Source organism: Caretta caretta, chromosome 8 (genome assembly GCF_965140235.1).
Source record: "Caretta caretta isolate rCarCar2 chromosome 8, rCarCar1.hap1, whole genome shotgun sequence".
Lineage (NCBI taxonomy): Eukaryota > Metazoa > Chordata > Testudines > Cheloniidae > Caretta > Caretta caretta.
The window spans coordinates 35,739,390-35,754,320 of record NC_134213.1 but is presented as its reverse complement, the minus strand read 5'-3'; the positions used below and the strand labels follow the sequence as shown (position 1 = coordinate 35,754,320).

At 47.8% G+C, this 14,931-nt stretch overlaps 1 protein-coding gene across 9 annotated transcripts in view; it reads right to left on the bottom strand.

Moving 5' to 3' along the window:
• CXXC5 (CXXC finger protein 5) overlaps nucleotides 1–14,931 on the bottom strand; it is a 171,836-nt gene that overhangs the window by 32,731 nt on the left and 124,174 nt on the right. The window contains exon 1 of one of the 9 annotated variants that reach the window (XM_048861263.2): nucleotides 8,023–8,046. The exons of the other annotated variants lie outside the window; for them this stretch is intronic. The gene's annotated coding sequence lies outside the window, so the exon portion shown is untranslated. Of the gene's footprint in view, nucleotides 1–8,022; nucleotides 8,047–14,931 lie in introns of those variants that run through there. 9 annotated transcript variants of the gene reach the window in all.

Here is a 14,931-nt window from a genome sequence, read left to right as displayed (position 1 = left end):
TGATCCACAGATCAGACTAGATGATCTAATGGTCTCTTCTGGCCTTGAAGTCTATGGTTCTATGGTGATTTATGCAATAGAATCATAGAATCATAGAATATCAGGGTTGGAAGGGACCTCAGGAGGTCATCTAGTCCAACCCCCTGCTCAAAGCAGGACCAATCCCCACTTTTTGCCCCAGATCCCAAATGGCCCCCTCAGGGATTGAGCTCACAACCCTGGGTTTAGCAGGCCAGTGCTCAAACCACTGAGCTATATGGACACCTGCCTACGGGAAAATGCACTGAGACCTAGCACAGTTAGCCACAGACATCAGCAGATACCAACTCCTGCCATGCAACCGGGCTATAACCTTTTGTAACCCTCATCCACACCATGCGATTGGGACCAGGTTAATATTGACCGGCCCCTTCCCAGCACTCCTTTTTCCTCTGACACCTGGCATCAGAGGAGAACCGTATGTATCTCTAGCACAAATGGAGCAAAGGAAGCCACTGGAATCCCTCAGACCAGAGGGGAATCTGGCAGAGAGTTGAAAGAGCTGCTAGCAGAACTTCCAAACTTTCCTATAAGCCAGAAGTACTGCAGAGCAAACTGAGAGGGCCAGACCCTCCATACTGTTACCTGTGGCAGGCCCAGAGGCTATTGACAAAACATTCCATTCCAGAGACCGCAAACTGGTGCACAAAGCTATTCAAAGCATTTCAACTATACTGTGATCTATACAACAGACAGTTCGCTTGGGGAAGGCACATTTTTGTTACAAGAAAGCAGCTACCAGGTGAGACCAACGATCATGACATTACATACCTGGGTATTAGAGCTAAGACACGGGAATCTGAACAGTTAACCAATGGATTTATTAAAGCCTGAATTGTTTGGGGGTATAACTGATAACAAGTTCACAGCGAGATCGACTGGCATGAGAGACGCTTTTGGAAGTTAAAAGAAAAAAAAAGTGGTCGCAGATATGTCACTATGGAAATATTTTGTGATAAACAACATGTAAGGTCTCAGTCAGTCCAGGCTCACAGAAGCAGGGGCTGTCTTTCTGTATCAGGAAAGATTGCCTCTTATTAGAGGACTAGTACTCAATTTTCTTAGCAACGTAATACCCCATTGTAAATCAGTTTGCTCACCACAGGCTTCCAGATGAGTTAGTACCAGAGATTGGCCAACAATTCACAAAAGGCTCATTTCTGCAATTCTCTGAAATATTAGTTCAAGCACCTTATGCCAAGCCCGTGCGATGTATCATCGAACAGGCTGGCCAAACAGCCAGCGCAAATAGCAAAGAGCATGCTAGAAAGAAAAAGGCCTGGTTCAAGGGATTCATGTTTAGCATTGGGAATATATCACAACCCACCACACAGTGCTTGGTTAGGATCAGAGGCATGTGGGTAGGGCAGAATCCTTAGTGCCCATATCTAATAGGCTCTGAAGGAGTTATAAAATAACTGGATCATGGGACAGAACAGAAGAAATATTATGACAAAGAATGCCAAATGGCTGCTCCCACTACATACAGGAGAGAGTGTTAGAAAGGGGTTGCCGCAAGCTGCCAGAGTAAGAGCTAGACAGTCACACCATAGTGACGTGCCATAGCTCCCACGAAGCACCAGACGCACAGGAGCTACAGAAGACATCTTGACAAAACTAAGGCGGGAAGCAGTGGACACCCAGGATGCTCTCTGACAGGGCTGGCAGGAATAGCACATGCCAACCCCTGTCTTTGGCCATGACAAGCACCAAGAGCAGCCAACTGGGGCTCCAGATGACAGACCCTCCCCAATGCTGACCAGGCCCCTGCAGAAGGAATTGCTCTGACAAGTGGCCATGCAACGGGAAGCTTGATGGGGTTACGAGATGGTTGCTACTGACAGATGTCTAATGAGACAGCAAAATCCTGCCTCCTCTCAAGAGGGTTCGGGTCGTCCCCATCCTACCCATGGCTATCTGCGTGGTTTGTGACTGGGCTGTATTAGTTTGTGGTTGCCAGTTTTGCTTGATATTGTGTTTTATTTGGGCTTGAGTTTTAAGGAGAGAAAGGTGAAGATTTAACAGTGGCCCCTGGAATCAGTGGATACTGACCTCTGCCATGTGACCTTGGTAACCCTGACCTGGACCACGTGACTAGGGCCGGGAAATAAACATCAGTGTCTGTCACACCTTCGTTCCAAGGCCCCGAACTCACTGCACATAGCCCAAACAGCCCGGCCAGTGAGCCCCATGGGGCAGGGATTCTGCAGTGGAAATGACACCAGCCAACAAACAGAAATGGCTAGCGAGCTGGCTCGGCAGAGGCCACCTTTGGAATGACGAGCGTGTTTCACCAACACGAGACAATGAACAGCCTGAGCATGGTGAAGGCACGGCCAGCATGCCACATCTACGGCTCCTCTCCAAGGGGCACCAAGTCAGACTGGGTTAGGTTCTTTGTCTCCAAGCTAAGATGGGCTAGAAGCAGGCAGCCTGGCAGCAGGGGCGGGGTGCCTTGCCTTGCTCTGAAGTTACCTTCTCTGGCCAACTCAGGAGTAACATCCTAAGGCTCTGGAGAAAGCCCTACCCTGCCCTCTAAGGCCAGGTATAATGTGGGGGCCTTGCCATGTGAGTGGGGGGCAGAAGAGAGGTATCCTGGGGACTCCCAGAGAGTCTCTGAAAGACTCACAAAGAAAATTGACAATCCCCCACCCTGGGATCAACCTTGAAGCATTTTGCTCTCTATCCAAGCCCTGGAAGCTGGGTCTTGGAGACCCCCAACACTCCTCATTAACACGTCAATCTGCTCTTTTGTGCAGCAATAGCCAGAAAGCCCAATGCTCATTCTGCCTGCAAAACACCCAGACAATGAAACCCTCCCTCCACGCTTGGCGGACTTTCAGCCCGACCGCCCCGCTTCCTGAGAGCGAGAGAGGGCACGCTACACAAAACTGTTCTCCTGAGCTTTCCCTGCACTCTGTGCCACTTGTCATCTGAGCAACCCTGTGGCCTTTAGTTGCCAAGGTTCCAGAGCTGTTCCAGAATCAGAGTTAGCTCAGCTTTTGCCCTGGAGCAAGGAATCTGAAACGCTGCCACTGGAAACGAAAGAGAGCATCCATCATTTCTCTTGCCAGGAATACATCCAGCCCACAACGAAATACTGCCTGCGAAACAGCGCAAAACAAAAGCCCTCAATTTCATCAGCAATGCAGAGCCAGCTCCTCGCCTATCGGTCATTTCCACGAAGGTCTCCATTGTCTGCATTTAGAGAAAGAATTAAACATCACCAATGCAACCTAAACAAAAAAGAGCAGCTAAGTTTGGCTGGCTTGCAGGAAACAAGGCTCTCCAGGGGACAGGCCCCAGCTCTGAGTCGTGATTGCTGCAGGGCCCCTGGCCGAACTGTATGCCACACCCATGATGCATCAAAAGTCAAAGGCTGCCGAAGGTGGCGGAGCTAGGGTTTGCAGGAATGACAGCTCACTCTCCCCATCCCCTGTGCAAAAATAAAATCCAGCTGTGCCCATCCACAAGCCCCACTTGGGGAGCAGCCTCCAGGAAGTGATGAGCGTCCTGCTAACAGCCAGTGGAGCATCATTTAATAACCTCTCCAGGGAAACAGACTTTTAGGGCCTGTCTAAATGCCATCCAAAGGCCAAAGGCAAATGGTGAGGATCCCCCAGACACAGCCCCAGACCCAACACAGACAAGCCAACCGAAATGTCCACAGAAGGCCCTCCTTCCATGGGGCACACAACCATATGCAATGTCCACGTGCCCCCACAATGCCTGATTTAAACGCCCAGGCTCCAAGGGAATACCGCGCTGTCTGCCTGCCAATAAGATAGCAGCTAGCCTGCCTTAAGAAACAGACAACTCTAGGATTTACATCGAAAATAAACACAAGCCAAATCCTGATGCCCCAGTTCACCCTCCCTGAAGAGAAGCTTGTATTCAAAACCCCTGGCCCAAATGCTGCAAGTCTGACTCACTTGCCTCTCAGTCCCTTATCTATCTGCTAGGGTGTTTATACGACTCTATCGCCATGGTATGAGGAAAGAGCAGGGGTGGGCAAACTACAGCCTGGAGGCTGCATCCAGCCCTTCAGACGTTTTAATCTGGCCCTCGAGTTCCTGCCGGGAAGCGGGGTCCGGGGCTTGCCCCGTTCCGCACGGCTCCTGGAACCAGAAGCATGTCCCCCCTCTGGATCCTACGCATAGGGGCATCCAGGGGATTCCGGATGCTGCCACCGCCCCAAGTACCGCCCCTGCAGCTCCCATTGGCCAGCAACTGCGGCCAATGGAAGCTGCAAGGGTGGAGCCTGTGGATGGGGCAGCGTATAGAGCTGCCTGGCCGCACCTCTGCATACGAACTGGAGAGGGGACATGCCGCTACTTCCAGGAGCTGCTTGAGGTAAGCACCGCCCAGAGCTTGCACCCCTGACCCTCTCCAGCACCCCAACCCCCTGCCCCACCCCGGATCCTCCTCCTGCCTTCAAATCCCTCAATCCCACCCTCCAGCACCCTAGAGTCCACACCATCAGCCGGAGCCCTCACCCCCCCTCCTCACCCGCACCTCAACCCCCTGCCCCAGCCCAGAGCCCCCTCCCGCACCCTTTCTGGCCCCACCCCAGAGCCCACACCCCCAGCCAGATCCCTAACCCCCTCCCACACCCCAACCCCCAATTTCATGAGCATTCATGGCCCGCCATTCAATTTCCATACCCAGATGTGGCCCTCAGGCCAAAGAGTTTGCACAGCCCTGGGAAAGAGCTTACTTAAGTCAATGGCAGCTCTGGGCATTAAAAACTAAGACCCCGATTCAGGATTGTACTTAAGCACATGCTTCATTTTAAGCACATGATTAGTCCCGTTGCAATCAATGTGATTACTCTGTTGCTTAAAGTTAGGCACATACCTGAGCACCTGCCTTAGAAACAAGCACCTGGAAATATGAATTGCCCTGGATCTCTAAAAAGCAACTGGAAACCACAGCAGTGACAAACAGCATGAAAAATGCCACCTGGGACAAAAGAGAAGACTATTTGCTCAATGCACCATCCTCTCCCTTCTCTCTTTGCTTTGGGACATCTGTATGAGCAAGGGATCTTTGCCACTTATAGCATGCCCCTGAAATTCAAATCCCCTATTAGTTTATTTTGAAATGTACCCAGTGAGCCCATTTCTGGGTTCCTGAGCACAGCTATAATGAGAAAATATTGCAACAGTAAAACAGACTGACCATGCTCAGTTAAAGAACTTCTTCCTTCAAACTTACCTCTTCAAGTGATCTCTCCTCCCTTGTTCTCCCCGTCCATAGTGCCCACACACTTGCCGTCCTGACCCATCACCCTGCCTCTTGTCCGGTGTTTGTTAGTCTTGTCTTACTACTTAGATCTTTGGGACAGGGTCTTATCAAGGACTGGAAGGTGTCATGTAAATTTACAGCCCTATGTAAACTATAATGTATTACTACTATCAATAGAAGTCCTAGCTGACTCTAGAAAGGCAGTGTGGTGCAGCAGAATGGGTATTAGCCTAGCATTCAGGTGACCTGGATTCTATTCTCAGTTCTACCACTGACCTTCTGCATGACCTAGGGCGAGAAACTACAAGGTCTTTGGGAGTAAGGGATTGTCTCTCAGCAGCTCTTTCTACAGCATCCAGCACCATGGAGCCCCAATCTCAGCTGGAGTTCCTCAGTGCTACTGTAATACAAATGGTAATAACTGATGTCAGTACTCATAAGGCCCTCATAATCATCTGAAGATAACAGGTCAAACAGCTACTCATCCTAAGGAAGAAGGCTGAGCAAGAAGTGAGGCTTTACACCATGTCCTGAAGGTCCATAAATTCTGGCTCTGAGAGAATGACAGGGCATATGAGTTTCCTCTACCGAGAACACCCTGTCCCCAGATGTTCAAATCTAGGGACCACCAACTAGTATGTCCCAGCAGGTATGAACTGCGGAGATGATGCAGAGGGAGAGGGGAGACATCACAACTGTGACATCGGTTTCAACAGCAACCTATTGTGATGCCATTAATGTGAAATTCTGCTTTCAGCCAGGGTATGCACAGAGGAGCTGACCTACTCTTCCTTACCATGTATAACTATAGATGTTATTGACACACAGAAAATTATCCCATTTACCCCCACACAACCTGATGTTGGGGTAGGACACTTTCAGGCAGTGGCACCATGATCACTGTGGATGTTCAAGACCTGGAAAGACATCCACATTGCATCTAAACACTATCCCCTCGAGGCCAAGCTCTGGGGTCAGATATGAATGTACAGCCCTCCCTGAAGTGACAACAAGTTGTGCACTCACATCGGAAGGCAGAGTCAAACTCCGGGTGTTCTCAAAGCCACATACCAGGCTTCTATCAGCTCTTCTAGATCTTGACACATGTCCATATAAAGAGAATTTATTTCCTAGTTTTTTTACCCCCTTCTCCATCCTCCCCCACAATACCACAATGCAATATCTCTCCACTTACCAACAGGGGGATATCAATCCGAGGCAAAATAGTGGAAAAGCTGCTTCAGGATTCAAGTAATAAAGAACTGACAGATAGGTATATAATTAATGCTAGTGAGCATGGGTTATGGAAAATAGGTCTTGTCAAACAAACCTGATTTCGTTCTCTGAGAGATTACCAATTTGCTTGACAAAGGGTAACTCTGTCGCTGTTTTTGTAAGGCGTTTGACTTCGTGCAGCAGGACATTCTGATTAAAAAATTAAAGCATTATATAATATCAATAAAGCATACGTTAAATGAGCTAAGCACTGACTTACTGACAGATCTCAAAAAGTAGTCATCAATGGGGAATCATCATGGAATGGGAGTGTTTCTAGTGGGGTTCCGCAGGGATCAGTTCTAGGCCCAATGCTATTTTGAACTATTTCATCAATGAACTATATTTCATCAATATAAAATCATGGCTGGCAAAATTGGCACATGACTCGAAGACTGGTGAATAGTGATGAGGACAGGGTCAGCCATACAGAGCGATTTGGATCACCTGGGAAGCAGAGCCCACTCAAACAAAATGAATTTTACTACAGACAAATGCAGTTATGCATCAGGTCATAGCTACAGAATTGAGGACCATATCCTGAAAAGCAATGATTCTGAAAAAGATTTTGGGGTCATAGTGGACAAGCAACTCAGTATGAGCTCTCCGTGCCATGCTGTGGCAAAAAGAGCTAATGCAATCCTTGGCAGTATCAACATAGGATTAATCAGTAGGAGTCAGGAGGTGATTTTACTTCTGTTTACAGCACCGGTAGGACCGCTACAAGAACACTACACACAGTTCTAGCGTCCACATTTTAAAAAGGATGTTGAAAAGTGGAGAGAGTGCAGGAAAGAACCATACAAACGATTCAAGAGCTGGAGAAAATGCCTTATAGTGATAGACTGAAAGAGCCCAATCTGTTTAGCTTATCAAAAAGAAGATAGAGAGGAGACTAGATTACAGCGTATAAGTATCTTCATGGGGAGAAAATACTGAGTACTAAAGGGCTCTTTAACCTAGCAGAGGAAGGCAGAACAAGAACTAATGGCTGGAAGCTGAAGCCAGACAAATTCAAACTAAAAATAAAACACAAATTTTAATGGTGACTGTGATTAACCATTGGAACAAACGACAAGGAAAGGGGTGGATTCTCCATCTCTTGATGTCTTCATATCCAGACTGGCTGCCTTTCTGGAAGGGATGTTTTAGCCAAACGCGAGTTATTCGGCTCAATACAGGGGTAACTAGGTGAAACGTCATGGCCTGTGACATGCAGGAGGTCAGACTAGAAGATCTAATGGTCCCGTCTGGCCATAAACTTTATGAATCTATTAATCAAAGAACTGTTCCTCGAGACAGATGCAGATACTTCTGCCCTTCTTATCTCTTACTCAGTTGAGAAACAAAAGAAAGATTACCCACAAGAGTGAGTAAATCCTCCATCATTGCAAGCCTCGTCCCCATTCTGTGCTAGACTCCCAAGCAAACAGAAGGTGTAACGAGCACCCATCCACTTACCTTGAACTGCAGCATGTAGACCTCATGACGCCGGGTCTTGAGAAAACATTCTCTCCACCTCTTAAGAAGAGTTTAATCTTGGAAACTGGCTTCCTATTTCCTGAACTTCCTGCCAGGCCCAATCAAACCTATGAATAGCTCACCTCACACACCACCTAGACAGAAATGTTATTTGATTTACATGAGACGTTATGAAGCTATTTTAAAGCTCCCTGGCCAAAGTGCTGTGGAATATACTGTAGGGAATGATCCCGCGCTGGTCCAAAGGGAATGGACAGCAGAGCACGCAGTGAGACATGGCAGCAACAAAACCATAGGAGAGATAACTCAGTGTTGGGCTGCACACACATCATCTCACGCAGCAAGCAGGAGACAGGGACTAATCCAGCTCATTATGACTCATCCGGGAGACTGCTTTCAGTTCTGGGTGATGCAGTAACAAAAAGATGCAGATAAGTTGGAGGGAATTCAGAGAAAAGCAACCGAGAGGACTGGGGGCGTGAGGGACTGATTTACGAGGGCAGATTAAAAGAAAGAAATGTGTATAGCCAGCGCAGCTAATTGATGACTAAGGGAGGGCATGATAAACTGCCTCTGCAACCCTTTAAAGACCATCTCCCAGCCCTGGCAGCTGGCATCCACATCTATGCTTAACCTGGCCGCTACGGGCAGGAAACCCCACACCATGCAAGAGGCAAGATCCTCCCAGCAGAGAGCGGAACGAGGACGAAATGCAAGGACATCCGCCAGAGAGCTCAGCCTGAACCACTTGCTCAGACCTCTGTTGTGAGTATCCAGGTACCTACCAACAAAATCATTGGCCTGCTGCTTGGGGATAGCCAATGGGACCAGGCGGAAAGACATGATCTATTTAAAAAAAAAACCATAAAGCACCCCCCCCCCCTCCCCTGGTTAGAACCTTCCTGCACATCTCAAAGCTACCCTGGTACTAGGGGACAAACTGTTCCTCCACATTAGACTGGAGCTATTTCACGTCCCGGAACTGTGGGGGGAAAAGACACAGGGAAAAGCAGTAATTCCAAGCAAGGCCTTACCAAAATGCTGGCAATAATGGCTCTAGTTTGCTCAGGGTGGTATCCCCCTTCCTCAAGATCTGTCTCAGAGCTGCACAGAGTTCCCACGGAGAGGGGCCGCGCGCAGCCCTAGTCAGAGATCCAGCAGCCTACCAAAGAGGCTATAGGGACAGGGCTACAAGATCCATGGGTGAAGGAAAGATACTCCCAGAGGGATGGGGCCATGGCCCAGGAAAAGCATCCTGCTGAGGAGGCTGGTCTGGAAAAAGAGTCTGGAAACCTATTCCATGTGGGGCAACTGTTCCCCCAGGCACTGCCCTTCCTGGCAAGAGAGATTCCTGATGCCCCTTCTACTGCAAACAGGGCCAGAGCACAGCTCTGGAAAGGGTGGAGAAGGGAATGGACACACCACGTTCAAACCTGGCCTTTGAGAGAGCTGGGAAGGGTAGGAACAGACTCCATGAAGTGGAAACCACCACTGGGGAAGTAGCTCCTGTGACCCAACATACTCCTGTCCCCAAGTGTCTACTCAGAATGCAACTGGCATCCACAAAGGGCCCTCTAACATGCCCAGTTCTTTCATCATCCTTCAATTCTTCCTTTTCTTTTTACCTTCTTTACCTAGATGGGGAGAGAGGGAGGCCAGGAAGAGCTGCGTCATGGACTCCACGTGCTTCAAGAGCGAAGGAAACAAAGACTAAGGAGGAGGAACCAGGAGGGCAGGAGTTTTCATAACTAGCCTTGATGGACAATTCCTTTGTTCCCCAGCTCCCCTGAGGTAGGCACATCCCTGTGTATGGATGAGCTGTAGCACAGGCTGTGGAGGGGCAGGAGGTGTCATAGGGGAGACAAACTGAAATTAGCATTGAGCAAATCATCAAGGAAGATGGCATCTTCTGCATGTCCATTTCCTCCAAAATGCTGGTCCATCCCGCACCTGAGAACTGGTTTGAAAGGACAGTGGTGAGTCCCAATCCTGCCAAGAGCAGAGCAGACCAAACTCCATAGGGATTGAGGGTCCCCAATGACAGAGCCAGTTAAAATTTGGAGATTTTTTTTTTTTTTTTGGTCAACAAATGGCCTTTTAAAAACAAAAAATGCCATGAAGAACCGTTCACTTTTTGGAAATTTTTCAGGACATTTTTCGTGACTTTTTTTCAATGGGTTTTCGGTGAGTTAAGAATGACCATAATCGTTTTGAGAAAGATTTCATCGAGAACAGTTTGCAAAATGAATGGGGGAAAAGGAGTCCTTTTTGAAACCTGCAAAATGGAAACAACCTTGAAATATTTTGCTAACATTTTATTGTTTTGTGCAGCATAACTCAGCACTTCGCAGGCCTCATCCATAGCGATGGAATAACATACTGGGCTTCTCAATCCTTATCAGTTCCTGTTCTATCACGCCAGCCCTATTAAAAGGTCATACGATCATTCTTCTTATTGACCAACTCCACCTAGGATCTGTGAATCTGGCTGGGTGCTTCCTATTCCACACATTGCCACCGATAAGAGAGATTCTCCCATCAGAAATTAGCTGATGATTTTCCTGATGCTGCACAAGGCAAGAAGAGAATCCAGCTTGCTCCTTCGTAACTGTATCAGCTCTACTAGGATTAAGAGCAGTACAAACTTAGTATGGACCCGATTCTGAAGTTAACAGGAATTTTAGTTTTGGGCGCGCAAGGAAAGCAGGATTGGACCATTCGTCAGTCAAATAAGCAGATATGATGATAAGAGACACAGGCAAATTTTCCTCCTGATTACTTAAGAAAGCTCCACTCACATCAAGTACGTAGCTGATCAGAGGATTTGGCCCACAAGCAGCTATGCTAGAATTTCAAATAAAGTAGATAATATCTCTGGCATAAGAAAGACACTCCTATTGCGTGACTAAGCTAAGGACCCAAACAAAAGCATTTTAGGCTTAGGATGACCAACCATACATATAAAATGATGGGGTCTAAATTAGCTGTTACCACTCAAGAAAGAGATCTTGGAATCAGTGTGGCTAGTTCTCTGAAAACATCCACTCAATGTGCAGCGGCACTCAAAAAAGCGAACAGAATGCTGGGAATCATTAAGAAAGGGATAGATAATAGGACAGAAAATATGTCGCCTCTATATGAATCCATGGTACGCCCACATCTTGAATACTGTATGCAGATGTGGTCGCCCCATCTCAAAAAAGATATATTGGAATTGGAAAAGGTTCAGAAAAGGGCAACAAAAATTATTAGGGGTATGGAAAGGCTTCCGTATGAGGAAAAATTAATAAGACTGGGACTTTTCAGCTTGGAAAAGAGACGGCTAAGGGGAGATATGATTGAGGCCTATAAAATCATGATTGGTGTAGAGAAAGTAGATAAGGAAGTGTTGTTTACTACCTCTCATAACACAAGAACTAGGGGTCACCAAATGAAATTAATAAGCAGCAGGTTTAAAACAAATAAAAGGAAGTATTTCTTTACACAGCACACAGACAACCTTGCCGGAACTCCTTGCCGGAGGATGTTGTGAAGGCCAAGACCATCACAAGGTTCAAAAAAGAACTAGATAAATTCATGGAAGATAGGTCCATCAATGGCTATTAGCCAGGATGGGCAGGGATGGTGTCCCTAGCCTCTGTTTGCCAGAAGCTGGGAATGAGCGACAGGGGATGGATCACTTGATGATTTCCAGTTCTGTTCATTCCCTCTGGGGCACCTGGCACTGGCCACTGTCGGAAGACAGGATTCTGGGCTAGATGGACCTTTGGTCTGACCAAGTAGGGCCATTCTTATGTTCTTATGCTTACATTGCCAAGGCTCTAACTCGGGTGACTTTGCCAGACCATGGTACAGCACAAGTTCCTCTAGGCAACTGTGACTCCTGACTGACTTGCCCAATGTGGCAAGTTCAACCACCCATCCCTTCATCACAGATCCCCCTGAATGCAATGCAACGCAAAGCCTCCTATAATGGCCCAGCAGCAGTGGCAAAGACTAAAGACAGCACTTAAAATAAACCAGCATGCCTCTGAATCCAGCTGACCTCCCAGGGCACTGCACCCACTGAACATACACTCCAGAGCTGTCTGTTCCACCGATGGGGCAAGGACAGGGAGTCGAGGCACCAAGAGCTCTGCTACCCCTACCGCCTCCCTCCTAGAGAGAGAACTGACCCAGCTGCCTCTCCAAGTCCCAATTATATGCAGCCCCCAAAGATTCAGGGCTAGAACACCTCACCATCTGATGTATCTACGCATTGATCCATATTCCTTTCCAGTCCCTGATTTGTATGACCTTAAAGGTGAACTGAAATGCTTTTTTTTTAAAAAAAGGATCTTAAATTACAGAAGAAATTTGAAAAACAAAGGTATATTTTTTCCTTTGGGTCTACATTTAAATTGTTTAATCATCATATAATCAATGGTTTTCATAGCCAAGAGGCCATGCCATGAAAGTCACTGGTTCACAAACCTCATCAGCTCATTGGGTAGAATGGATTTGCGGTTAAAGCCCTGACCAACCACACAAGAGACCTGGGTTCAACTCCTGGCTCTGCTAAAGACTTCCTGCGTAACTCTGGGCTGGACACTCAGGCCATGGCTACACTATAAAATTATGTTGACTTAACTTATGTCGGCATACAGCCACCAGTTACTAAATCACTTGTTTCGGAGTAGCAGCCGTGTTTAGTCTGTATTCACAAAAAGCAAAGGAGTACTTGTGGCACCTTAGAGACTAACCAATTTATTTGAGCACAAGCTTTCGTGAGCTACAGCTCACTTCATCCACTGAATGCATCCGATGAAGAGAGCTGGAGCTCACGAAAGCTTATGCTCAAATAAATTTGTTAGTCTCTAAGGTGCCACAAGTACTCCTTTTCTTTAAATCACTTGTGTGCGTGCAAACTTGGCTCCTTGTGTTGGCAGTGTGCATCCTCACCAGGAGCATTTGTATCAACTGTGTTATCATTGTGGGGGATTGTGGACAGTGCCTGAAAGCCAGGGACAGTCGATATAAGCATAGGCGGCGACTCCCTGGGTTCTCCGGGGCTTGAGCACCCATGGGGAAAAATTAGTGGGTGCTCTGCACCCACCGGCAGCTCCCCACCCTAGCTCACCTCCTCCCCTGAGCATGCCGGGCTCTGCTTCTCCCCCTAGCTCCCAGCGCTTGCGCTGCAAAACAGCTGTTTCATGCGGCAAGGGCTGGGAGGGAGGGGGAACACAGTGCACTCGGGGAAGAGGCAGGGCCGGGGTGGGGATTTGGGGAAGGGGTCCAATGGGGCAGAGAGAGGACAGAGTTGGGCGGGGACTTTGGGGAAGGGGTTGGAATGGGGGTGGGGTGGGGAAGGGCTGAAGTTGGGGCGGGACCAGGGGGGGTGCGAGCACCCACCGGTGCCGAGGAAAGTTGGTGCCTATGGATATAAGTAATGCAGTGTAGACACTGCGTTGACCTAATTACATCCACTGTGTGTGACTCTACACCACTTGGGGAGGTGGTGTTACTAAATGGGTGTAGAGGCACTTACATTGATGGGAACCAAATTTAAGCCCAGACACTTCCACAACTAGGTTGACGCAAGGCAGCTTATGTCAAACTAACCATGTAGTGTAGACCAGGCGTCAGATGACGTCTACACTCGGAGCTAAGGGTGTGATTTCCAGTTCATACAGATGTCCTCGCACGAGCGGTCAGCTGAGCTAGCATGCCAAAAACAGCAGTGAAGCTGCAGTAGCTTGGTGAGTAGTGGCATGGGCTAGCCAGCACAAACCTTCCTAGACCCCAGGAATACGTAGTTGGGGTAGCTAGCCTGTGGCTATGCTACAATTTCTATTGCCCTAGCTCAGTGACAGCTAGCGCAGGAATGTCTATGTGAGCTGGAATCACACCCCTGGTTCATAGTGTAGATGAAGCTTAAGGGTGAAATCCTGAAATGGCAAGACTCCCCCGACATCAACAGAGCTAGGATTTACCCTGTTGGTATGTCCACACTGGAGCTGGAAGATGTAGCCATACCCGTGCTAGCTCTGATCAAGCTAGCATGCTAAAAACAGCTGGGTAGCCATGGCAGCATTAGCAATGGGAGGAGCTAGGGTTTACATGGGATCATACTCAGCATGGCCGCCACTGTGGCTGCGCTGCTATTTTTAGCATGCTAGCTCGATCTACCCGAGCTGGAAATTACACCTCCAGCCCCCAGGTAGACGTGCCCTTAGGATCTCTGTGCCTCAGCTTCCCACCTGTAAAATGGGGATAACAATCCTGCCTTTCTCCCACTGTTTGCCTGTCTTGTCTATTTAGATTGTAAGCTCTGCAGAGCAGGGTCTGTTTCATTCTCTGTGAATGTACAGCACCTTGCATACTGGGCCTCCAGGAGCCACTGTAACAGAAATCACCATCCTCATAAGAGGAGAAGAAGTAAAACAAACTAACTTAGGGGAACAACCCAAGAGGGGTTCTCAAGGCTCGTGTGCATGGCGAATTGCAGCAGTTTAACTTAAGCTGTGAATTTAAACTGGGTTAGTTAAACCAGTTTCATTAAACCAGTGCAAATCCCCATGTAGATGCTCTTACTTTGGTTTAAGAGTGGCTTACTGCAGTTTAGCTTAAGTCCATTAAGAACAGGTTTAAGCTAAATGGAAATAAGCCGTTCTTATATACAATTTAGAGTGTCCATACAGGGGTCTGCCCTGGTTTACCTAAACCAGTTTAATTAAACCAGTACCATTCTGCGTGTGGACAAGGCCTACAGGTATATATCTCCACAAGATAGTTGCACCACTTTACCTTAAGATGTGAATTTAAACCAAGTTAGTTAAACTGGTGCAAACTTCTAGGTGGATGCTCATATTTCAGAATACACCAGGCTCGTTTCAGTTAATTAGGAAT